We start from the raw sequence: 24,545 nt of genomic DNA, 5'->3' as shown, positions 1-24,545 counted from the left end.
GTCTACTAATTTCAAAAATTGGCCTTAATTTGAGGAAGGAATTTCTGAGGGAATTTATCTGGAGCACAAGATTGTGCGGAAGGAAATAATGGACTATGGGAAAACTACAGAAGATGAGAACCCAAGCATTTGTGCTATAGAAGGGTGTTGAAAACTAGGTAGACTGATAAGAAAGAAGACTTTCTCCACGAAATTGGCAAGGAAAGAATGAAAAGTAATGCCTCCCCCTTCTTTAATTGAGTTTGGATGGGAATATTTTAATAAATCAAATGCAGAAATAATCCTTAGAATGTGATCTTTGAGTACCAATATTCACTTTTCTACATAATCACCTGCCTATTGGGTACATTTCTGCCAACAATGAACAAGTTTTCTAAAGCTGTCTTGGAAGAAGTCGACACTTTTTCTTCAACCACAGTCTCACAGTTCACTCAACATCTACATCAAAAGCATAATGATGTCCCTGCAGATGGTGTTTCATTATCGGGAACAAATGGAAGTCATTTTGGTGCTAAATCTAGACTGTATGGAGGATGCCATACGGTGGTGAGATTCAGTCTCTGAAGTTCTGCTGTGGTGGCACGCGAAGTGTGTGGTTTGGCATTGTCATGCTGCAGCAAAACATTTCCCTATCGTACCCTTGTTAGCTGTTGTTTTAGAGTTCGCAGCATTGTGATGTAACGCTCTGAATTTATTGTTGTTCCATTATCAACGAAAACAACATGGATAACACCCTCTGTGTCCCAGAACTCTGTGTGCATGATTTTTCCAGCTGAGGGCTGCGTCTTGAATTTCTTTTTCCGGGGCGAGTCTTTGTGTCGATATTCCATAGACTGACGTTTCGTCTCTGGGTTGTGATGGTGTACCCACCTTTCATCTCCTGTCACAATTGAATGGAGAAAGGCGTCACCTTCATTCTTGTAATACGAGAGGAGTTACTGTCAAATTTCAAGTCTGTGCGCTTTCATCTCGGCAGTCAGCATCCGGGGTACTCATCTTGCACAGATCTTCAGATAGCCAAGCAAAGCAATAAAGTGACCCACACGTTCTTGTGAAATGCCTATTGTGTTTGCAGTTTCTCTCTGAGTGATACGACGATCGTCGTGAATCAGTCTAACATTTTGTTTGTGGAACTCGGTGGTTGCTGTCACAGGACATCCAATTCTTTGTTTGTCACACAGGGCAGATACTCACATCTCAACATCTTTAAACTTACTTGTCCAATGATGCACAGGACTCACGTCAACACAATCATCATACATTTCCATCATTCTCTGATGAATCTCCTCTGGGGTGACACCTTCTGCTGTCAAGAATTCAGTGAGTGCACATTGCTTAAATCTCATTGACCGACCATCTGCGCAGGGTTCCATAGTTTACACTGTAACAATACAACCGTCCAATGCTAAGCCTTCTCACCAACTGGAGCTGTTGAGAAGAGGCTACGGAACAAGCCAGTACCTGCCATGTACCAATGCTGCCAACTGCTGAAGAGTTGTGAAGGTGGATGCATTACTTTTCAGTGAACCTTCGTATATGGAACACATTGACAAGAAAAAGGGACAGGATGATAAAGGCTTATGTTAAGACAACCAGAATTAACTTCCATGGTATTTTAGGGACCTGTAGAAGATGAAAGTGTAGGGGAAGACAGAGATTGGAATATATATTCAACAAACATTTGAGGATGTTGAGTGTAAGAGCTGCTCTGTGATGAAGAGGTCACCACAGGAGAGGAAGTTGTGGCGAGTCACGTCAAACCAGCCAGAGCACTGATGATGAGTGCTCCAGTTCTGGTGCCCACCTGCAGGGTCTTCGCTTCATGTTTTCTCTTGCTATCATCCCTTCACTGTTCTGTTTGACTCCCTCACCCCTTTCTGCTGCTTGGTGACTTTAATACACGTCATCACGTCTGGGGCTCTTGCAGAACCTGTCCAAGAGGTGCCCTCTTCGCTGACCTTCTCAATCAACTCAAGCTTATCTGTCTTAACACTGGAGCATCCACTTTCCTTTCAGGCTCACCTTTCCCATTTGGACCTCTCGTTTTGCACTGCCCCACGTACCCATTGTCTCAAGTGGTCAATTCTCTCTGACACTTATACTAGCAACCATTTCCTGTGTGCTATCCATTTGCTGACTTGTACCCCACTTATGTGTAAACCCAAGTGACAGCTTTCTAAGGCTCACTGAAGACTGTACTTCTCCCTGACAATCTCTGCCTAGCAACATTTCTCCTCAGTTGTGATGACCAGGTAGAATACCTTACAAACATTATCCTAGTGGCGCAGAATATTTCATTCCTCGCACTTCATCTTTACCACACCATGTCCCAGTCCTTTGGTGGACTGAGGTGTGCCACAATGCAATTCGCCCACGGAGATGTGCTTTCTGCATTTTTAACCGCCACCCTAGGATTGCGAACCGCACTCGCTATAAATAGTTGCATGTGCAGTGTCATTGCATTCTTTGGGATAGCAAAAAAGCTAGCTGGATTTCACTCACCATTTCTTTTAACAGTTCCTCTCCCTCTTCTGTCATGTGGGTCAACCTCTGGCGACTCTCTGGGACCAAGTCCATTCCCAAATTTCCAGCCTGACTGTAGTGGACCCCATTGCTATCTCCAACACCTTAGACCACTATTTTGTGGAGTTTCTAGTCCTACCCTTTATTACCCTGCCTTCCTCCATCAGAAATGAATGGAAGAGGGTCAGGTGTTACCCTTCTCCTCTCAGAATAGTGAATGCCACAATGCTGCCATGTCCTATGAGAGAGCTAGATCATGCTCTCACTTCATCCTGACCATCTGCCCCAGGGCCAGACTATGTCCACATTCAGATGTTGCAGCACCTGTCTCTTGTGAGTGCATACAATCGCATCTGGGCAGATGCCGTGTTTCTCAGACGCTGGCATGAAGCTACTGTCAAACCCATACCTAAGCCTGGTAAAAACAAACACCTTCCCTCTAGTTAGTGCCCCATTTCTCTCCGCAGCTGCATTTGCAAGGTGATGGAACATATGATTTATGCGCATCTGGTATTGTGGCTGGAGGCTCACAATTTACGAACCACTGCACAAGGTGGATTCCGAGCTCGCCATTCTGCAGTTGACGATCTCATCACTTTGTCAACCCATGTCACAAATGGTTTTCTGTGGAAATACCAGACTGTGGCTGTGTTTTTTGATTTGCAGAAAGCCTATGGCACGTGCTGAAGGACTGCTATCCTCCGTACTCTATACACATGGGGCTTCCGAGTCACCTACCCCGTTTCCTTCAGAAATTTTTAAAAGACAGAGTTTTCAGGGGCTATGTGAGTTCTGAACGCCAGACACCTTTACCCAGGAAAATGGGGCATTAACCCTATTAGGCCTGTCTCCCACCAGGCATCTTCGGCTCCTTTTTTCGTCAGCGATTTTGTGATCTATTGCAGTTCTCCATGTATTTGTCTCCTTGAGTGGCATCTTCAGCAATGTCTGTATCGTCCTTACTTGTGGAACATCAACAATGACTTTCGCTTTTCCACTGATGAAACGAATTTCTGTTGGCACAATGGAGCCTCTTGCTCTTCCATTTGCTGAAACTATGAGATTCCTAGGGCTCCTGCTTGATAGAAAACTTTCTTGGTCCTCCCAAGTGTCTTCCTTGGCCGCCCGCCGTACAGTCCCCCAGTGTCCTGCGTGTCCTAAACGGTACTTCCTTGGGAGTGGATCAGACCACCTTCATCTATTTGTGCTGATCCCTTATCCGTTCAAAACTAGACTATAGATGTTTGTGCATATCCGTCCATCTTAAGCCTTCAAAGTTCAATCCACCATCGTGGAATCTGTTTGGCCACTGGTGCCTTTTACACTAGCCCAGTTGAGAGTCTCTGTGCAGAAGCTGCCAAACTATAGCTCATGCAGGATGTGGTGGCTGATGCACAGTGACCAGTTTTTGTCCAAAGCGCTGGGCGAGCTCACTCGTTTGTTCAGAAAGGGAGGCTGATACATGTTTTCCACCTTTCATCCAGTGACAGAATCAAGGCGCACACTCTGCAATCTTTCTCAAATGATTTTACAGAAACTATCCGGTAAAAAAAAAAATCATTTTTGCTTTACTTATAGCTTTACATGTCAAGTTCATTATGATGTGCCCATCATTTCATTAATGATCATGGTTATCGTGATTATGTGAAAGTAAGACACTGTGTGAAACTCAGAAAAGTGTGCAATTAAAATCAGAGGTCACTATGATTTTGTGTTTGGTGCATATTACACGATATGTTGTTGCTTATGAAATTTAGCTAACATATTGAATTTTTCTTTAGACTTGGGTAGAGGAAGCTATCTGACACCAATCTCAAGAAAATTGCTGTGATGTGGCACACTTATTTGCGATCACGCCACGCCAGCAATAAAGTCAGAGTGAAATATCCACAACATTCCTCATATTTTATAAGCAGTTTCAGATATCAAAATGAGATTTTCTGAAAAAGATTATTTTTAGATACTAACAAAAGCAGAGGGGACAGTAGATCTTTTTGAATGGTCACCATTCAAATGTCGGTGAGGAGCGGCCCCACTCAATATTTACAAAAAATATGTGCATAGGCTTCAGTTGATATTTCCCCTACTGTCGCTCTCCTACATTTGCCCAGCTGGCTGTGCCTCTAGCGGCCATGGCATTTTGCATGCACTACACTGCTGTCATACCGGCGTGATGTTCTCCTCAGTAGATATGTATGCCGTTTGTCTGCCATGCCTGGTCACCCATCCTATGCCTCCTTCTTCAATGACTCCTTTGACTGCCAGTATGTGGCACGTTTCTCTTCTCTGTAACCTCCTGGTTTTCTCTTTCAGCTATTGCTCTGGCAGTGTAACTACCTGCCACTTCCCTGGGTGTAAATCATTCACCACCTTAGTTTCATGTGGTGCTCCCTGTTCATCTTGGACTTATTTAACTTCCTAAGGAAACTACTCCAGATTCTATCTATTGGTGTAAGTTTCTCAACTTTCACATGGAACTTAGCGATAGTATTTTTTTGTACACTGATGACTCTCGGATTCACAGTGGTGTCAGGTATGCCTTCATCATTGACCCCGACCATTTCCAGCATCAGTTTGCAGAACTCTGTTAAGTATTTACAACAAAGCTCTTTGCCCTACATCAGAGCCTACCGTACACCCGGCAACACATGCTTTTCAATTGTGTCTTCTACTCCAACTCTCTCTGTGCCCTTCAGAGCCTCTCTGTGCTACACACTGCCCTTCCCTTAATGGAACGAGTCCAAGAAAGCTTCCACTTGATCAGTCTTGAAGGAGCCACTGTGATGTTTATGGGGTTCCTGGTCACATCGGTCTGATGGGAAACGAGCTGCTGACACTGCTGTAAAGGCTGCAGTCCTCTTACCTTATCCCTCTAGCTCTTCCATTCCCTCTTATGATCTCTGTGTTGCTGCCTGTCAGCAGGTGATGGCACTTTGGCATCACCACTGGTCCTCTCTTCATGGGAACAAGCTCTAGGGAATTAAACCTCTCTCAGCGGCCTGGCTAATCTCCTCTCAGCCGTATCACTGCAAGGAGGTCATTTCAACTAGGTTGCATATTGGGCACTGTCATTTTAGCCGTTACCATTTGCTAATTGGTGATCCCCCACCACATTGTGCTCATTGCCATCAACCTTTGACAGTTTGCCATTCTATGACTGAATACCCTTTTTTTAACCACTTACATTGTAATGTATATTTGTTGTCTGAGTTATGAGCCATTTTAGCAAATGACGTGTGGGCTGTCACCCGCGTTTTGCAATATGGCGAGGGGCATTTAATCTTTAGTTCAGAACTTCTATTGTGTCTGCAGTGTATTTTTATGAACCTTTCTCCAAGAGGAAGTCCTTGTTCTTAGCTCTCTTTTCTCCCATTGATTTGGCGTACTTATTGTCATTTTTAACTACCTTTCCGTGTTACTGTTCTAAGGTTCTGACATGGTGCATATGACCTTAATTGTTTTTGCGTCCTAAAACAGAACAAAACAAAACAAAGCCCACCTTTGGACAGCTGGTCACCCAAAGGCACAAGTGGACAAGGGACAAGCATGGACAAACAACTAAAACATGGGTAGTCAGGGAGCCAGGCCTAACATACATTATTTTCCTACCCCGGCCGATAGCCTGTGGCAGGGGTGGCCAAGTTTCTGAATGTTGCAATAGGGCCATCTCGCATATAGCCTATACTGTTGTCAAGATGGTGTAAGAAGATCCCTGACAGCTAGCAGCCTTTCAACTGTGAAGCTGTAATAGCTTCAGGCAGGAACAGTAGCCATCTACAATGACACACACACACACACACACACACACACACACACACACACACACACACACACTATTGTGTTATGCATTGAGAAATTTCTCTTTGGTGTGGAAGGAGTGGTCGAACATATGATTTCATGTCCTTTATTTCATTATCTAAATGCTGAAGAAATCAATAGGTATATTATCTGCAATATGAACATGCCAGTGTTTGTTTTTTTGGTGAAAAATGATCTGCATGTCATGTAATTTGTTGTTTGAAGTCTCACCTGCTTTATTTATTGCTGTGCTGGTGGTTCTAGATTAAAATCAGTTTTTAACTATATCTTCCAATTCTGCCATGCCATACATTTTTAGAAAGTTCTGATTCCACACGTTCACTACTGTGATAACTGTTCCATCTTCATGCAGTAGCTATCACCATCTGTTTTATTTTTCACTAAATTATAACAACTGTCTCCTAATACTCTTGACAAATGGTTGCTAGTTAGTTTTTTGTTCATGGTACTTTTTCACAAGATAAGGTCCATTGTTGTGTACAAATATTTAGCCTCTGTTTCAAACATTGTGCACCACAAGCAACTAAAGGCAGAATACATCACTGAAGGGGGAAAAAATATTCTCTGAGACTTTCTGCTAAACAATTTTGGAGATTGTTCAGGGATATTTTCTGAGTATTTTCTTATCAGGGGCCTCCAATGGCTCATCAAGGATGAACTTCATTTCATTCAATTTCTTTCCCCATTTATCTTTGTATATGTATTGCACTGAAAATATCTGCACAACAGTCCAAATGTCGGCAGTACATATTGGGTGTTTTGTTTGGAAATAAACTTGTTCCATTCGCTCAAGAAGCTTGATATTGACAACAGTAGTGCCTGTAGTTTGTTTTCTTCTGGTAGTATTAGTTGCACTTGAACAGTGATACATAGCCAAATGCACAGGTTTACTGATGAAGAATTGGTTCGTGTGGACCTTGTGTAGGGGTTCATTGTATGTAATGGATGGGAGACACGATAACGCTATACTGAGCTTCCCCATAGCAATGCAACCACATCTCAGTACTTCTGCATCTGCATGTAGGCACCTATTAGAAACTTATCCATGTTGCTGTGTGTGTGTGTGTGTGTGTGTGTGTGTGTGTGTGTGTGTGTGTGTGTGAGAGAGAGAGAGAGAGAGAGAGAGAGAGAGAGAGAGAGAGAGAGAGAGGGGGAGAGAGAGAGAGAGAGAGAGAGAGAGAGAGTCCAACATCGACAGCGTAACCTCCTCCTTCCAGAGGAAGGAGGAAAATATGGAGCCATAAATATATTTGACCGCCTCCCATGTGATTTAAAGATGTTGGCAAATGTGGAAAGTTGTAAAGACAAATTAAAATCAGTTGTGCTTGATAACTCCATAGACAACTTTCTGACTAGATACTATCTCTGTGTGATTGGTTTACAATTATCAAATTTTATTATATACTAAGATAAGAAAGTCTAATCATATAAGCATTCAGAATGTAGCCATATATACATAGGGAAACTGTTTATAAATAAGAAACCTACTGACGTGTTCCACATCACAGTGAACTGTCACCAACATGTGCTACAGAATATGCAAGAGACTGAACTAAATAAATATATGAAGATAATAACTGTTCTCGAAAGAACAAATGGTTCAAATGGCTCTGAGCACTATGCGACTTAACTTCTGAGGTAATCAGTAGCCTAGAACTTAGAACTAATTAAACCTAACTAACCTAAGGACATCACATACATCCATGCCCGAGGCAGGATGCGAACCTGAGACCATAGCGGTTGCTCGGTTCCAGACTGTATCACCTAGAACCGCACGGCCATTCCAGCCGGCTTCGAAAGAGTTCGGGCAACCTTTGTGCATTCGCACAGACGAAGCTCAATGGCTGGGTAGCCTTTAACTATTTGTATGAAAGTAATAACTGTTCTTGAAAGAACAGATACCATTGATGACCATGCAGCTTCTCTACAATAAATGATAATTAATTGTAACCCTCAGGTGCCGGCATCAAGGTATATCAAAAACACCTGTTGGCAGCTGAGGGTTTCAATTAATTATCATTTATTCTAGAGAAGCTGCACGGTCATCAATGGTATCTGTTCTTTCAAGAACAGTTATTATCTTCATACAAATAGTTAAAGGCTACCCAGCCATTGAGCTTCGTCTGTGCGAATGCACACAGGTTGCCCGAACTCTTACGGGAATCATCACCTTAGTGTGCGCAGGTAGTGAGTAGATGGGCAAATATCTATTAGGTACATTACATATGTAGATTGTGGACAGTTGGGAATGTGGGTCTCATGCGAAGTGTGCAAGGGATAAGTCCCTGCATTCACGCTGTTCATCTGTGTCCTCAGTGGCTCAGATGAATAGAGCGTCTGCCATGTAAGCAGGAGATCCCGGGTTCGAGTCCCGATCAGGGCACACATATTTGGCTGTCCTCATGGAGGTATATCAACAACATCTGCCAGCAGCTGAGGGTTTCAATTAACTATCATTTGAACGAAATAAGCTAGAGAGAGCAAGAGATTATTACTTGTAGTAGAAAAAAAAGCAAATGCTCAGGAACTGGTGCTGATTTCTGGATTATTAACTGTACCTACTCTTCATGTTTCGGTGAGTGATTGCTTGTCCACCTCTTATGTGCATATTTTAAATAATATTGATGGCATGCCTTTAATTCCTAAAAATGTGAAAAAACTGCCATGTTTACTGTACAGTTTCATTGCCCTTCTTTACGTAAGCATTACGCTTTGGTGCTTTGTTTATTCCAACAGGTGTCAGATGGAGCTTCTGTGTATGCACAGTGCTTTTATTGTCTATCTCTAATGACCTCATTGTCAATTGGACAGTTATATGGTAAACTTGAATCTATTTTCAGTTTTCATTTAGCTATTTACAGTTATTTATTGGATTTTTTAATTAAAAACAAATTAATCTTTTTATTCTTAAATTCGATGACGCAGTATCAGGTGGTTGAACTTTTCTGTATCACTTCTTTGTATCTGAGCCTCAGCACAGCACTTCAGTCGTCTGCAAAACTATTCCTAGGTTTTATTAAACATTAAATGTTTCAAAATGGTTTTCCATGTGTCAACTAGCCAGGCATTTACTGGACATGTTTCACAAGAATCAACAATCAAATGTAATTCTTGGACCGTTTTCACTGTTTATATTAACTGAGAACAGAGCCAGCGATCTGCTATTAACTTACAGTGGCGAGATCAGTGGGACTGTGTAGGTGAAACAGAAGAGAGATGTCACTACAGAGTTCTTCATTAGCCATATGTGACTACCATAAACATTTTTTCTTGGTCAATTGGCATAGATGTTACATTGCATCTCTTTCTCAGACTATGAGAGTATTGATTACCACAAAATAAAACTTTTAGCAATTCAGAAGTTTAAGAGCTCAGTAAGTCTTGTGAAATTTTCTTCATATATATTCTTTTCTTTCTCCTGAACTTAGTCACAGTTACGTATGTGTCTGTGTGAATATAAAGTAAAGCATGCATAATTTACTTTATGGGTCATATCAGTACCTATTTAAGTCATCCTGTGTAGAAGGTGGGCCCTTGAATTGCCCACATAGGATCTTTCAGTCATAAATTCACTACCATCTTCTAACTTATATGTATTTCAATTCATTCTCCCAAAATTCTATCATAAAGTGTAGCCATACAAACTGTCACACTTGTCCTCTGCAACCTGTACATAATTCTCTATCTGCTTTGGTTTGAACCAGATGCTATTTAATCAATTTTCCTAGGACACCTTTCATCACCACAGATGTGTTTCAATTTACAACAGATGTTCTTCAAGTACCAACAAATTTATTGCTTTTAAGAATGTTGCTGTTTCTCCCCTAGGCACAAAAGTCTTTTTATATGGTAAAATAGTTACAATTTTGACCCCATTTAAGTACTCCCTAGAATACATAGTAGTGTCCTGTTTACCTATGATCTTGTGCATTGTATTCATGAAATGTAGCTATCATTTTTGTATGAAACTTACATTACCTGTGAGAATAAATGATAAGAATGCAGTAACGAAACAGTTAGAAGATATTTGCAATACAATTTAAAAAAATATTCCCTATTTGGTGTCGTAAAATCCTTTGTACTAAACAACATCTCTTAAACCAATATGAAAGGTGTATAAAATAGCTGGTGCATATCCAGGATGTCCCAGGAGGAATGGTCAATATTTAGGGACAAGACAGGAACAATCCTTTGAAGCAAAAAACTCCATATGGACATATTACATGTTCCAAATGGTTTCCAAAGCAGAACACATTTAATATGCATTGTTATTTATGTTATGTATTATTCAGTACTGTTGTGACAGTGCCACGACATTTAACAGTGCCGCCACAACAGTACATGCAAACGGCGATAGAGGCGCTCCACAACTCGGCTGAGCGTGGGAGCGCCACCTAGCTACGAACGGCACCGGCCGCATGTTACGGCATGGCAGTCGAATAAGTGATACTGAGTTGTTATCATGAAACCAGCTATTGTGCTAAGTAAGTGTGTTTGAATATCCACGGAATTATTGGTGATTAAAGGTTACAACACTTTTTGGCGATGAGGTCGGATATTTTCACTGCGTTGTGGATTTGTGTGTTTGTGACGGGGCAGACATGGAACAGCTTATGCAAGCGCTCATTGAACAACAAACACAGCTGACGGCTGCTATTCAGGTGTTGTCGACGTCGCTTACTCATTGTCTGTCTTCCTCTTCTCCGCCTCCATTCCCTCCTTACGACGAGGCTGCTGAAGACTGGGAGGATTATGAGAAGCGTTTGCGGCAATACTTCTTGGCTTTCAGCGTTGTCGACGCACCTATGTGTAAGTCGTTATTTCTATCTTGGATTTCCCCACGGATCTATCAGCTGCTATCTCAGTTAGCCCCTCTGCGGGAACCTGCCTCTCTGTCCTTCCAAGAAATGTGTGACTTATTGTCTTAACTATTACTGAAAAAACACCCACGTCGTTGCTGACCGCGTGGTGTTCTACCGGTGTCGTAAACAGCCCCATCAATCTTACTGGGCTTGGGCGGCGGAACTACACGGTCTGAGTAGAAAATGTCAGTTTGTCACGGACACTCATCATGAGTCTTATGCTGATTCAATGGTTAGGGATGCTATTCTACGGCTTGCTCCTGATAAAGAATTTTGGCAACGTGCCCTACAACTGCCAAACCCGTCGTCGTCAGAAGTTCTAAGCATCGCTCAATCCTTTGAAGTGTCTCAAGCTGCTGGCGTGCAAATAGACGCATGGTGTGATGTAGGTGCTGTACAGTCAACTTTCAACTTGGACAATTTGCCTGTTTCACAGGAGAACGAAGATGTGGCGGCGGTTCACTCACGTAAACAACGTCGCGTTTGGCCGCAACACTCGCAGCGAAAACAGCAACCACAGAAGCAGGTTCGTTCCGCACTTCCTTGTTGTCCACGTTGTTTCGTACAGCATGTCACGCCCGCTTGTCCAAAACATTGGGCCACGTGTAATTCATGTAGGAAAAAAAGGCCACATTGCTTCTGTGTGTCAGTCCCCTAAAGTTCCTGTCGACGAGGATGAGGCGTCGGACATGGATGTTAACGGTGTGCTTTCTCAAAAAAATAAGTTGTTTGTTACTGTTCGTGTTCTGGATAAAGACATTCGCATGCAAGTAAACAGTGGCTCTGCAGTAACTCTCATTAATTCTCGCACGTATTTGGAGTTGGGCTCCCCTCCCTTGTTTCCAGTTACGCGAAATCTGAGAACTTATAATAAACAGAAAATTCCTATCATTGGCCAGTTTGATGCTTCCACTGCCTACAAGTCTGTTGTTAGGCCCCTCATGTTTTATGTGGTGGATCATGCGGGCACTGAGAATCTGTTCGGTTATGATGCTTTCCAGTTGTTCGGGTTCTCCATTGATGATGATGTGCACCTCATATCTGAAGGTATTCCGTATCAAAAGCTGGGTGGATTGTGTTCTGAATTTTTGTCCACGTTCTCTGCTGGTCTGGGTCGTGCCGAGGATTTTGAAGCGCACATTACTCTTAAACCTACAGCTCGCCCTAAGTTTTTCCGGGCACGCCCTATTCCGGTGGCGTTGCGTGCACCTGTCAAGGCTGAGATAGACAGGTTAACAGCTTCAGGGATTCTCCTTCCTGTCACCTCCAGCGAATGGGCATCGCCAATCGTGGTGGTTTCTAAACCAAACAGGAGTCTGCGATTGTGTGGTGATTTTAAAGCCACTGTCAATGCTCAGAGCCTCATTGACACTTATCCTCTTCCCCGTCCTGAGGAGTTATTTACCAAGCTCGCTGGGGGCCAGTTCTTTTCCAAACTTGACTTATCGGAGGCGTACCATCAGTTGCCGTTGGATGCTTCTTCCAAGGAATTTCTCATCATCAACACTCCTTGTGGGTTGTACCAGTACCAGCGGTTACCATTTGGCATTGCTAGCGTGCCGGCCATTTTTCAGCGGTTTTTGGAACAGCTCACGGCTTCCATTCCCGGCTGCATAAACTATCTGGATGACATTGTTGTCATGGGGGCCTCCACTGAGGAGCACCTTCGCAATTTGCGTTCACTGTTTTGGGTTTTGCAATCGGCTGGGTTGAGGTGCAATCTGGACAAGTCACAGTTCTTCCAACCCTCCATCGTGTATCTTGGTTTCCACTTGTATACATCAGCACGTTGCGGCCATTAACTTTCTACCCCGGCTGTCTACGGTCAAAGAACTTCAAGCGTTGCTAGGAAAGATTACTTATTATCACAAATTCATTCCATCTGCGTCGGCGGTAGCTCATCCTCTGCATCAGTTGTTACGCAAAAACGTCCCTTTCTGTTGTTCCGATGAGTGTGAGCAGGCTTTTGTCCGGCTGAAGGCTCATTTGCAGTTGGCGCCTTGTCTTGCCACATTCCGTCCGGGTCAGCACTTGATTCTGGCGACTGACGCGTCACAGTATGGCCTAGGGGCTGTTCTTGCCCATCGGTATGAGGATGGGTCGGAACGACCCATCGCCTATGCTTCCAAGACCCTCAACAATGCGCAACAGCGTTACTCTCAAATCGAAAAGGAGGCGCTCGCTATCATTTATGCTCTAAAAAAAGTTCAGCGTTGTTTTGTATGGTTCTAAGTTTCACCTCATCACCGACCACAGGCCACTAGTCTGTCTATTCAGCCTATCGGTGTCGCTTCCGGATAAGGTAGCAGTGTTGGGCCTTATACTTGTCTCGTTTTCATTATGAGATTCACTATCGCCCCACGGCCCAGCACGCCAACGCTGACACATTGTCGCGATTGCCGATGGGTCCCGACCCGGTTTTCGATCGTGATGAAGTACTCTGTTTCCACATTGATGAGGAAGAATGTCGTGCGGTTGAGGGTTTTCCACTTACAGGTTTGCAGGTCTCTGGGTTGGCCGGACAGGACCAAGGGCTGGGCATCGGATTCCCTTTGCAACTACCATGCCTTACGCCTTCGTCTGTCTGTTCGTGATGGTGTTGTTCTTCTGGCCACGGATGGCGCATCTCCACAGGTCGTGGTGCCAGCCTTTCTTTGCAAAGATGTTCTCAAAATGTTGCATGAAGGCCATTGGGGTATTTCGCCCTAAATGAATTCCAGGGGTGGTCAAGACTCTTTGCAGCTGCCGGCTTTGTGAAATACATACGGACAACGGCATGGTTGTTCGCCATTACGACCAGATGCACCCGAGAAGCCAGTCCTGTTGCTGCTGCCGATCTACCGTACGTGTTGATGCAGATTCCGAGTACGCCGGAACCGACCCCAGTCGCGACGCCGCCTTCTCCGGGACCCATCTCGCTGGAGCACACCGCCAGGTCGACGATACCTATGGATGCTGCTCTGGAGTTTTCACCCATTATCTCATCCAGGAGGCACGTTCCACGCACAAACTTTCGTCCTGGACATTTTCGACCATACTCTCGTGTCTCTCTGTGGGATCTTCTCGGGGCCTCACAAGAGGCCATGGATGTCTTCGCACTGTCCATGTCTCCAAGGAAGTGAGTGTTTTTGTTTTTTTTTTTTTTTTTCCAAGGGGGAAAAGTGTTGCGACAGTGCCACGACATTTAACAGTGCCGCCACGACAGTATGCGCAAACGGCGATAGAGGCACTCCGCAACTCAGCTGAGTGCGGGAGCGCCACCTAACTACGAACGGCGCCGGCCGCATGTCACGGCATGGCAGTCGAATAAGAGATACTGAGTTGTTATCATGTAACCAGCTATTGTTCTAAGTGAGTGTGTTTGAATATCCAAGCAATTATTGGTGATTAAAGGTTGTAACAAGTACCTTGTCAGACTTACACATCTACAACAGATAGTAAATATTACCACATGCATTTTACAAAGCATCAATTGAAAAATACATATTTTTAACACATTCAACTGTAAGCATTATCATATACAACACATTACAGCTGTTGTACAGTTCACAATAAATGTTCAAATATCCCACATTCAACTTCATTGTGTTTGTTCACTCTTGGGAGAACATATTGTGCTGGTTGCCTGAGTTCTTCTGCACATTCCCTAATGAGAGCAGCAGTGTCCATGATGTGACCAGGCAGTTCACCGTACATATTCACCTCAGACTTTATGAACCACATGAATAAAAATCTGAAGGCTTAAAGTATAGTGATCTTGGTGGCTAGTTCATTTCACTATCATGACTAATCCAGCAATTAGGGTAAATGTGGTTGAGATGTGTTCCCTCACACATCTGGCAAAATGTGGAGAGGATCCATTATGCTGAATGTAGATTGCAGTCTTCGTGGCCAAAGGAGTGTCCACAAGGAGTTCAACACACTAATTTTCCAATATATATATATTCCAAGACTTACCAAGCGGGAAAGCGCCGGTAGACAGGCACAATAAAATAAGACACAAACACACACACAAAATTTCTACCTTTCGCAACCAACGGTTGCTTCTTCAGGAAAGAGGGAAGGAGAGGGAAAGACGAAAGGATGTGGTTTTTAAGGGAGAGGGTAAGGAGTCATTCCAATCCCGGGAGCGGAAAGACTTACCTTAGGGGGAAAAAGGATAGGTATATACTCGCGCGCATACAGACACAAGCAGACATATTTAAAGGCAAAGAGTTTGGGCAGAGATGTCAGTCGAGGCGGAAGTGCAGAGGCAAAGATGGTGTTGAATGACAGGTGAGGTATGAGTGGCGGCAACTTGAAATTAGCGGAGATTGAGGCCTGGCGTGAAGAGAGGATTATTGAAGGGCAAGTTCCCATCTCCGGAGTTCGGATAGGTTGGTGTTGGTGGGAAGTATCCAGATAATCCGGACGGTGTAACACTGTGCCAAGATGTGCTGGCCGTGCATCAAGGCATGTTTAGCCACAGGGTGATCCTCATTACCAACAAACATTGTCTGCCTGTGTCCATTCATGCGAATGGACAGTTTGTTGCTGGTCATTCCCACATAGAAATCGTCACAGTGTAGGCAGGTCAATTGGTAAACCACGTGGGTGCTTTCACATGTGGCTTTGCCTTTGATCGTGTACACCTGCCGGGTTACAGGACTGGAGTAGGTGGTGGTGGGAGGGTGCATAGGACAGGTTTTACACCGGGGGCGGTTACAAGGGTAGGAGCCAGAGGGTACGGAAGGTGGTTAGGGTCCTCATTTCCATAACCTGCCAGTACATAACCAGTCCTCTGAATACATTTACACGCATTTTTTTCGAAATTTTCCTGAATTTCCCCACCCTTTAACGTGTTTTGGAGACAACACAACTACCTAACCTTTGCACCCATTGTTGTTCACCAACCTAAGTTCAGCACAGGGTCAACATAGCTCATCTCAAACCAACACTTTTTCGACTTTTTTCAGACCTTATCTCTCCATATAAAACAGAAAGAAACTTCCACATGGGAAAAATATATTAAAAACAAAGATTCCAAGACTTACCAAGAGGGAAAGCGCCGGCAGACAGGCACATGAACAAAACACACAAACACACACACAGAATTACGAGCTTTCGCAACTGGCAGTTGCTTCGTCAGGAAAGAGGGAAGGAGAGGGAAAAATGAAAGGATGTGGGTTTTAAGGGAGAGGGTAAGGAGTCATTCCAATCCCGGGAGCGGAAAGACTTCCCTTAGGGGAAAAAAAGGACAGGTGTACACTCGCACACACACACACATATCCATCCGCACATACACAGGCACAAACAGACACTCCTATCCCATGTCTGTTTGTGCCTGTGTATGTGCGGATGGATATGTGTGTGTGTGTGCGAGTGTACACCTGTCCTTTTTTTCCCCTAAGGGAAGTCTTTCCGCTCCCGGGATTGGAATGACTCCTTACCCTCTCCCTTAAAACCCACATCCTTTCATTTTTCCCTCTCCTTCCCTCTTTCCTGACGAAGCAACTGCCAGTTGCGAAAGCTCGTAATTCTGTGTGTGTGTTTGTGTGTTTTGTTCATGTGCCTGTCTGCCGGCGCTTTCCCTCTATATATATATATATATATATATATATATTCACTTTAACCTCATGTTACCCTTTCCACCTTCTAATACCGTGTCAACCTCTCAACATCCCTACAACGACCCCATTAAATTTTATTTACATTCCCTCCGCAAACATGCCTTCACCCTAGCCAGATTACGCTCCCATATTTTATTTACTCAGGCTTGTCTGACATTTGGCATTACCCCCAAAGGCCTCACACTTAAAGTTCCTATTTCTGGCTGCAATCCTTCTTTCCATCAGTCCTTATACCAGTTCCAAACTGCACAATCCATAGCCCTCACCTGCCTAATCCTTCACCTATACACGACTCGGCCAATGAACACAACCGTTAACTCCTATCCCAAATCAAAGTCCTCAATCTTTCCTCTTCCACTTCCGCACCGGCTGTTCATAGCATCCTCCTACAGGCCAACCGCAAATTAGAACAGAATGCCACCCTCCACCTCAAAAAACTATCCAATCTCCTGGTTTCCCACCTCCGGAAAGGCAACTCACTCACCCTCCACAACCTTTCCAACAAACCTCAACCTCCTCTCATTGCACACAGACCCAGTATCTCCCATCTACTCAATCTCCCACGTCCAGCTCCACTCCCCCCAACACCTCAAAATTCTAGTCAACACAATCTGGAACCACAACAGCCCAATTCAGTAGTTAACCTTTCCTCCAAACCTCTCCCCCAATCCGAAAACCTCTGTCCTATCCAAAGGCCTCACCTTCAGCCCCACTCCCAGATTCAACCAAACTGCCCTTGTCAAAGATTTACTGTCCTACACTCGTAGTCTCTGCTGGAAATATCACTTTGCCACGAAGAAAAATAATCCTGATCCCACTCCTAATGATCCAACTCCCCAAGACACCATCCAAATTGAACCCTGCCTGGAACAGTTCCGTCCTCCATCACAACGGGACCCACCTCCTCTTCCTCAAAATCACCCTCTCCAAACCTTCCAGGAATTTCTCACTTCCAGCCTTGCCTCTCAATCTTTCTTGAAAAATCTTAATCCTACTCCCAACATCACCACAGCCGAAGCCCAGGCTATTCGTGATCTGATCGCTGACCGATCCATCATCATTCTTCCGACAAGGGTTCCACGACCGTGGTACTTGATCGTCGGGAGTATGTGGCTGAGGGACTGTGTCAGCTTTCAGACAACTCTACATACAAAGTTTGCCAAGGTAATCCCATTCCTGATGTCCAGGCAGAGCTTCAAGGAATCCTCAGAACCTTAGGCCCCCTACAAAACCATTCACCTGACTCCATCAAACTCCTGACCCCACCGACACCTCACACTCCTACCTTCTACCTACTTCCTAAAATTTGCAAACCCAAATATCCTGGCCACCCCATTGTAGCTGGTTACCAAGCCCCTACAGAACGTATCTCTGCCTACGTAGATCAACACCTTCAACCCATTACATACAGTCTCCCATCCTTCATCAAAGACACCAACCACTTTCTCATACGCCTGGAATTCGTACCCAGTCTGTTACCCCCGGAAACCATCCTTGTAACCATTGATGCCACTTCCCTATACACAAACATCCCGCACGTCCAGGGCCTCGCTGCAATGGAGCACTTCCTTTCACTCCGATCACCTGCCACCCTACCTAAAACCTCTTTCCTCGTCACCTTAGCCCAGCTTCATCCTGACCCACAACTTCTTCACCTTTGAAGGCCAGACATACCAACAATTAAAGGGAACAGCCATGGGTACCAGGATGGCCCCCCTCGTATGCCAACCTATTTATGGGTCGCTTAGAGGAAGCCTTCTTGGTTACCCAAGCCTGCCAACCCAAAATTTGGTACAGATTTATTGATGACATCTTCATGATCTAGACTCACAGTGAAGAACAACTCCAGAATTTCCTCTCCAACCTTAACTCCTTTGGTTCCATCAGATTCACCTGGTCCTACTCCAAATCCCATGCCACTTTCCTTGACATTGACCTTCATCTGTCCAATGGCCAGCTTCACACATCCGTCCACATCAAACCCACCAACAAGCAACAGTACCTCCATTATGACAGCTGCCACCCATTCGATATCAAACGGTCCCTTCCCTACAGCCTAGGCCTTCGTGGCAAACGAATCTGCTCTAGTCCTGAATCCCTGGACCATTACACCAACAACCTGAAAACAGCTTTCGCATCCCGCAACTACCCTGCCGACCTGGTACAGAAGCAGATAACCAGAGCCACTTCCTCATCCCCTCAAACCCAGAACCTCTCACAGAAGAACCCCAAAAGTGCCCCATTTGTGACAGGATACTTCCCGGGACTGGATCAGACTCTGAATGTGGCTCTCCAGCAGGGATACGACTTCCTAAAATCCTGCCCCGAAATGAGATCCATCCTTCATGAAATCCTCCCCACTCCACCAAGATTGTCTTTCCGCCATCCACCTAACCTTCGTATCCTCTTGGTTCATCCCTATGAAATCACCAAACCACCTTCCCTACCCTCTGGCTCCTACCCTTGCAACCGCTCCCAGTATAAAACCTGTCCCATGCACCCTCCCACCACCACCTACTCCAGTCCTGTAACCCGGAAGGTGTACACGATCAAAGGCAGAGCCACGTGTGAAAGCACCCACGTGAATTACCAACTGACCTGCCTACACTGTGACGCTTTCTATGTGGGAATGACCAGCAACAAACTGTTCATTCGCATGAATGGACACAGGCAGACAGTGTTTGTTGGTAATGAGGATCACCCTGTGGCTAAACATGCCTTGGTGCACGGCCAGCACATCTTGGCATAGTGTTACACCGTCCGGGTTATCTGGATACTTCCCACCAACACCAACCTATCCGAACTCCGGAGGTGGGAACTTGCCCTTCAATATATCCTCTCTTCTCGTTATCCACCAAGCCTCAATCTCTGCTTATTTCAAGTTGTCGCCACTCATACCTCACCTGTCATTCAACATCATCTTTGCCTCCACACTTCTGCCTCGACTTACATCTCTGCCCATACTCTTTGCCTTTAAATATGTCTGCTTGTGTCTGTGTATGTATGCATGGATATATGTGTGTGTGTGTGTGTGTTTGTGTGTGTGTGTGTGTGTGCGCGCGCGCGAGTATATACCTATCCTTTTTTCCCCCTAAGGTAAGTCTTTCCGCTCACGGGATTGGAATGACTCCTTACCCTCTCCCTTAAAACCCACATCCTTTCATCTTTCCTTTTCCTTCCCTCTTTCCTGACGAAGCAACCGCCAGTTGTGAAAGCTCCTAATTTTGTGTGTGTGTTTGTGTGTTATTTTATTGTGCCTGTCTACTAGCGCTTTCCCGCTTGGTAAGTCTTGGAATCTTTGTTTTAATATATAGAAAGAAACTTCCACATGGGAAAAATATATTAAAAACAAAGGTTCCAAGACTTACCAAGCAGGAAAGCGCCAATAGACAGGCACAATAAAATAACACACAAAGACACACACACAAAATTTCGAGCTTTCGCAACTGGCAGCTGCTTCATCAGGAAAGAAGGAAGGAAAAGGAAAGATGAAAGGATGTGGGTTTTAAGGGAGAGGGTAAGGAGTCATTCCAATCCCGGGAGCGGAAGTAGAGGGAAGGTAAGTCTTTCCGCTTCCGGGATTGGAATGACTCCTTACCCTCTCCCTTAAAACCCACATCCTTTCATCTTTCCTTTTCCTTCCCTCTTTCCTGACAAAGCAGCCGCCAGTTGCGAAAGCTCGAAATTTTTTTTTTTTTTGTGTGTGTGTGTGTGTGTGTGTGTGTGTGTGTGTGTGTGTGTGTGTGTGTGTGTGTGTGTTATTTTATTGTGCCTGTGTACCGGCGCTTTCCCACTTGGTAAGTCTTGGAATCTTTGTTTTTTATATATAAAAGACTTACCAAGCGGGAAAGCACCGGTAGGTAGGCACAATGAATAAAACACACAAACACACACACACAGAATTTGAGCTTTCGCAACCGGCGGCTGCTTCGTCAGGAAAGAGGGAAGGAAAAGGAAAGATGAAAGGATGTGGAAGTTTCTTGTCATGATTTAAACGACATGTCACTAGTCCAAAAGCACATGTACATTAGGTTTATTCTATCTCAGAATAGTACAAATGTCCATTTAAAGCTTTTCGCTTCAAATGAGCATTCCTGCCACATCCCCGAATAGTGACTGACCATTCCTCCTGGGGCAATCTGTAGATTAATGTTAGTGAGTAAAAGGATATAAGCAGCAACTGTTTCTTCCCTTTCATACTTACTCCGTGACTATTCTTGGAAGAATCTGTCAAAATGTCTGTAGGAAATTAATAGATCTTTACATAAAACTGCCAGAAAACATCAGTGTAAATCATAATAGTCTTCCAAAAGTACAAGAGTACAACTCAGAAAAATGGGACAGATGTAGCTAAGTGTGCAAGTGACAATGAACGTATGGTTGAAGTAGTTGATAGCCTAGACTGAAGTAGGTTCTAGACTCATTCTGTTGTTGCTACTTGCTCTTGTCAAGCTATAGTGCCAGGAGAGAGAGAGAGAGAGAGAGAGAGAGAGAGAGAGAGAGCGAGGTCAGCTACAAATCATTATTTTCAGTGTTGTGTCTGCCCTCCTTTTCTTCTCTGTTCACTGAGTAGTGAGTAAACATTTGCAGTTTCTTCATTTTCCTTGTCAGTTCTACATTTACATCATTACTTTCAAAAAATGGGAAACTCAGGATGGAATGTAACAATATTATGAAAAGGGAAATTGCCGCTCACCATATAGCGGAAATTCTGAGTCCCAGATAGGCACAAGGAAAAGATTGTCATAAATATAGCTTTCGGCCTGTAAGGCCTTCATCATAAATAGACCACACACACACACACACACACACACACACACACACACACACGTGCGCGCGCGCGAATGCAACACACACACACACACACACACAAATGACTGCAGTCTCAGGCAACTGTAGCCACAGTGCGAGCAACAGCACCAGTGCATGATGAGAGTGGTGACTGGTGTGGGATAAGGAGGAGGATGGGGCGGGGAGGGGTAGGGATAGTAGTGTGGGGTGGTGGAGAGTGCAATGCTACTAGGAAACGCACAGAGACAAGGTAGAGATAGGGTAGGGCAGTTTTTTGCATTCGGGAGGTTAGATGGAGGGCAGGGGAGAGGAGGGACTGTGGAGGGGGAGTGGAAAAAAAGAGAAGTAAAAAGACTGGGTGCAATGGTGGAATGAGGGCAGTGTAGTGCTGGAAAGGGAACAGGGAAGCTGGATTGTTGAGGACTACCACTAACATAGGTTGATGCCAGCAAGGTTATGGGAACATAGGATACATTGCAGGGAAAGTTCCCACCTGTGCAATTCAGAAAAGTGAGAAGGATCCACATTGAACAGGTGGTGAAGCAGTCATTGAAGTGAAGAATGCCATGTTTGGCAGTGTGCTCATGAACCAGGTGGTCCACTTGTTTCTTGGCCACAGTTTGTCGATGGCCATTCATGTGGACACACAGCTTGTTGGTTATCATTTCCACATAGAGTGCAGCACAGTGGTTGCAGCTTAGCTTGTAGATCACGTGGCTGGTTTCACAGGTAGCCCTGCCTTTGATGGGATAGACGATGTTTGTGACTGGACTGGAGTAGGTAGTGGTGGGAGGATGTAGGGGACAGGTCTCGCAACTAGGTCTATTACAGTGGTATGAGCTAGGAGGTAAGGTGTTGGGAGAAGGGGTTGTGTTGGGATGGACGAGTATATTGTGTAGGATCAGTGGATGGCAGAATACTGCTGTGGGAAAGGTGGGAAGGACAGTGGGCAGGACAGTTCTCATTTCAGGGCGTAACCTGGTGGAGTATGTAATTTACTTCCTCCAGTCCTGGGAGCTACTGATTTATGAGGGGAATTCTCCTCTTTGGCTGGACGGTGAGACTTTACTGCTTCACAGCCTGTTGTATATGGATCCTTCCATGAACAGGAGCTTTTCTGAATTGCGCAGGTGGGAACTTTCCCTGCAATATATCCTACCTTCCCATAACCTTTCTGGCCTCAACCTTCGTTAGTCATTGTCCTCACCCATCCAGCCTCCCTGTTCCCATTCCAGCACTATACAGCCCCGACTGCACATTGCTGCCCTACCCTCTCTCTGCCACATCTCTGCGTGCTTCCCAGCAGCACTGCACTGTCCCCCACTCCACCCTACTATCCCTCCCCCTCCCCACCCCAGCCTCCTCCTTAGTCCCACCCAGTCGCCACTCCCATCGTGCACTGGTCGTGCTGCTTGCAGTGTGGCCACAGTACCCTGAGACTGCAGTCATGAGTGTGTGAGTTGCATTTGCGTGCGTATGTGTGTGTGTGTGTGCGTGTGTGAGAGAGAGAGAGAGAGAGATCTATTTTTGACGAAGGCCTTATGGGCCAAAAGCTACATTTGTGACAATCTTTTAGTTATGCCTACCTGTAACTCAGCATCTCCACCATATGGTGAGTGGCAACTTTCCTTGTCATAATACTGTTACATCAGTACTTTCATCTGTGACACTGCTTTTCCTATCTGTTTGTCCTTTACGGCACTATATATTTTCCAAACATATTGCGGCACACATTTGAATTGTAAAATGTTTTCAGCCATCTGTGTTTGGTATACTGATATTGAAGATTTCTTCAGTCAGTTTCTGAATTAAGTAAAGTACAAGGGTGAGTCAAATGAAAACCTTAAATTAGCGTGCTACAAACAGCATGCAGAATGGCCTACAGGGAGCAGCATAGTGCAGATGCACACATACCGTTGCAGTATCAGTATAAAGATGGCCGCCCCACTTGCAACTTGCACCAGAGAAAAACAGCGTTCTGTTATTCAGTTTTTGCGTAGTGAAGGTGTGAAACCTATTGAAATTCATCGACGAATTAAGGTTCAGTAGGGTGATGCATGTTTGTCACAGGAGCAAGTCTACGAATGGAGTAGGAAGTTCGCAAATGGTGTGAATTCAGTGGAAAATGCTCCTCGTCCAGGTCAGGCACAATGAGTTGTGACTTCACAGAACATTGCAGCAGTTGAATCCATAGTGAAGGAAAACCACCGAGTGACACTGGATAACATTGCAGCATGTTTACAGATTAGTCACGGATCAGCACACCTCATTGTGCAAGATGTGCTCCAGTTTCACAAAGTGTCTGCAAGATGGGTGCCACGGCAGCTGACTCCTGAAAGGAGAGAACGATGTGTTGATGTGTGTTTAAAGCTTTCCTGGTGTACTGATTGTTCCATAAAAACACGGTAGAACTGCCGGATATCAGTATCGTCATGCCATGATATTTCGGCGCAGTCTTGTGGCTATCTTCAGGTGAATGCCACTGTAGTAGTACTTGCAAGTACACGCTGAGCTCAGCTATTTAAAGCCTTACTGAGGTGACATTGCGCATGCGCTGCTTAGCGTGTGCGTTCATAATGGCTCCATGCTCTGCGCCCCGTGCCCTCCACTGTGAAAGCCTGGCGTATCGGTATCAGGTCGATTTCCATCTTTATGCAGATAACTTCATAGTCGACATAGCTATCTGTGCTTTGAACAAGAAGGTGATCGCTTCCTTGCAAGAATCGTTACTGGGGACAAAACCTGGGTTCACTTCCACCAACCGGAAACCTAGAGAGCGAGCAAGGAATGGCGCCATTCCTCATCACCAAAATCAAAGAAGTTTTGAACAGAACCATCAGCAGGGAAGGTTATGTTAACTCTCTTTTGGGATGAAAAAGGCGTCATTTTGGAGCTATACATATCTAGAGGGACCACTGTCACCAGTGCATCAAATACAGAT

The 24,545-nt window shown here is 44.7% G+C and overlaps 1 protein-coding gene across 1 annotated transcript in view; it reads left to right on the top strand.

Moving 5' to 3' along the window:
- LOC126267235 (nibrin-like) overlaps positions 1–24,545 on the top strand; it is a 172,364-nt gene that overhangs the window by 37,917 nt on the left and 109,902 nt on the right. The window lies entirely within an intron of this gene.

This window comes from Schistocerca gregaria, chromosome 4, assembly GCF_023897955.1.
Source record: "Schistocerca gregaria isolate iqSchGreg1 chromosome 4, iqSchGreg1.2, whole genome shotgun sequence".
NCBI classification, from domain to species: domain Eukaryota; kingdom Metazoa; phylum Arthropoda; class Insecta; order Orthoptera; family Acrididae; genus Schistocerca; species Schistocerca gregaria.
Note: the sequence above shows the minus strand (reverse complement) of the source record. Positions and strands in the feature narration are given on the sequence as shown.